Raw genomic sequence first — 3,021 nt, 5'->3', positions numbered from 1 at the left:
GACACAAGTCCCTCAGGTACATGATTTCCAAGTATTTTCTGCCATTCCGGGAGAAATTGCACTTGAAGTGTCCTTTGAAGCACAATAGTTATTCATTTTGATGAAATTCAAGTTATCTATTTCTTCTGTTTGCCCCTTTGTCCTCACGCATGGAGCCAGTATCTGAGTCACTAAGATTTATACCTATGTTTTCCTTCCAGGATCCTTTTCTGTGTTCTTGAACTGGATCTAAGGAAACGCATGTGAAGGTAATGCTGCCGTCACTGACCGTTTCCCATCGGACAGTGAGTGCTCTCCCTCTAAACAGCTACTGATTTATAAACTGACAAGCGCAATCATGCAGGTAAAATAAATTCATTGAGCAAATGGAACATTAGGATAACGAAACTGTTTTCAAACTTAGTGAAGGTTCTCCACATCACCAATGTCCCTTGGAATTACCACATGAAGTTCAAATTCCTTCTACTAGGACTTCTAATTGTTCAGTTATTTTCACAAGTCCCCCATGGCTCCAAGAATATTGAATCAAAATTTTTTTAAAGGACAACAGGCCATTTAAAATGTTTTTTAAATGATTTGGGCTGGGCTGGGCTGGGCTGGAGGTAAAATTTTAGCAACTGCACAGTTTTTCTGGAGGACCTAAGCTATTCAACACAAGCAGATTTTTCACTTGCTTCTCTTAAAAGGAACGGGAATGACGGGGCACATGACACCCCCACTTCTCTTTGACAACTTGTTTCCAGGCCAGCCCAAAACCCTTAGTCAACTTCAGCCTGGTCCTGGAGATCCAACCAGAGGTGGCTACATGCAACAGAGACAGCCCCTGTGATCACCCACCCTCCCTACAACAGAAATGACATCCCCAAACTCAGACAGGCTTTATTTCACATTGAACCCCATGACTTATTGGAGTCTGTGTCACCACCTTCACTAGGGAAAAGGAGCTTCTAGAAAGATACCAGGGCTCGAGGAAAGTGGCAAGTTAGAACACACAGCTTTATCTATTTCTCCATCTTTAAGGACTTTCCCTGACAGATGTCTCCTTCCCATCCATGACTTGGGTTTCATTTTCCGTCTTGATAAAAACATTCACATTTCAGTCAAAAAATAAACACAACTGTGATTTATGCCACGGGACTTACATAATGATTTCACAATTCTCTTGAATTTTCAAGCATCTGTTTACTGATTGCAAAACACCCTCCCCACAGAAACCCTCACCCCTCCCTGCCCTGTGCCCTCCTCTGTTTCTGGGGTTGACGGTGCCATGGTGGCCCCAGTTGAATTCTGAGTGCCGCACGCAGGCCTCTGAGCAGCTGCACACACGACACAGATGTCAGCCTATCCTTGCTGCTGTCTCTGAGCTTCTGTGTCTGCTGCTCCCAGGAGCTGTGAACCTCTCTGCTGACCCCTTCATTCATCCTGGCTAACTGTCGGCAATGCTGACGGCAAAGGCGCAACCCTGACCTTTCAGGATGACTCTGCACCACCCCCAGTGTGAGATCTCCCTGCCCTGATACGGAGCCAAACCAAAGGGTGCTCTGGGTAGGGCGGCAGAGTGGACAAGGGCTGGCCCTACAGCCCACAGCAGGTACTGTGCACCGGCCGGCCCAGCCTCCCAGGACTCCTGCACACCAAGGTGACTGTTAACTGCAATGCTTGCAATGACAGTTTGCTCAAATCTCAAACACCTCATCTTCATTCAAAGCAGCCTTTTACCTAAGAAGCCTGGATGGAAGACATGCTCACAGGAACTTAGCCCAGCAGGGGGCTGTAGGCTTGCTGGTCATTTCCTTCCTTCCCATCCTCAGGGCACTCAACCCCAAGGCAGCGAATGGAACTCTTGTCTCAAAAAAAAAAAAAAAAAAAGCTGCTGTCCCCTAACATCCACAGGACACACTGCATGTCTGAGGTTTGGATGTCACAAAGTTGCTGATGAGTCTGCTAAATATATGTTCCAACCTCCTGCCCTGACCTGAAAAGCCAAGTTTGAATTTAGGATTTTTGGATGCATCAATGTTCTATGCCAGAAGGTGGTGGCTCCAGGAGAATCAGCCCCCACCTCGGGCCCCACCCCACCTTCACTCCTCAGCCCAGCCCTGCTCTACACCACCGAGGCCCCAGGACTCCACAGCCTGCCTGTCCAAGCTGTTTTCTCTGAAGACTACCAGCCCCTGAACACCCTTTGGGCCTTGATGAGTGCACAAGGGCAGCCTGGGCAACCCTCAGGAGGACAGAGTGGGGAGACCCAACAACCTACAGGCAGCCTTGGGCTGCTGTGCTCATGAATTACATAATGGGAAAGTAAGATTCCAAAAGGGCACATTTCTAGAAGTTACACAACTAGTTAGCAGCAGAACCAGGTTTCCAGCTGCACTGAGACTCCCACGTCTCCCCTTCTGCCGAGCTCTGCCGAGCATTGTGGTACCGCACATGTCCTCCTCCCAGAGTGGGTGGGTGTTTCCTATTTTATCCCTGCTTCACAGTATCAATCAAACACGTGTTACCTTTGTTTAAAAACAATATTTCCAGATTTAGCGTTTCCAACTTAACAGTTCATAAGAGATCTTCAAAGTCAAAGACTTCTAAGACATGGAAAATATTAAACACAGCTCATACTCTAGTTTCAACTCAAATCTGAGAACACTCCCTGAGAGCCAGGGTATACGTGCGGAACAGTTTCATAATCTAAATCCAAACAGAAAGCAATTTTTAATATTTTGGAAGAAATAAAACTTTCAAACAGCCTGACATTAAAGCGAAGCATGTCACTGAACCTCCCTCAACATACACTATCAGTGTTTTAAAATTATTTCATTTCCTATTGTGGTTGAAGCATGATGTGCAGACAGGAGGGAGGGAGGCAGGGAGAGAGAGCAGCGCCAGGAGACAAGACCAGAGCTCCCCACACGTCTGCTTTAATTACCCCTTATAAGAATTTTGAGGCTCGGCGCCTATAGCTCAACCGGCTAAGGCGCCAGCCATGTACACCTAAGGTGGCGGGTTCGAATCCCCAGCCCG

Source organism: Otolemur garnettii, unplaced genomic scaffold (genome assembly GCF_000181295.1).
Source record: "Otolemur garnettii isolate 467f Iridium unplaced genomic scaffold, OtoGar3 scaffold00027, whole genome shotgun sequence".
NCBI lineage: Eukaryota > Metazoa > Chordata > Mammalia > Primates > Galagidae > Otolemur > Otolemur garnettii.
Note: the sequence above shows the minus strand (reverse complement) of the source record.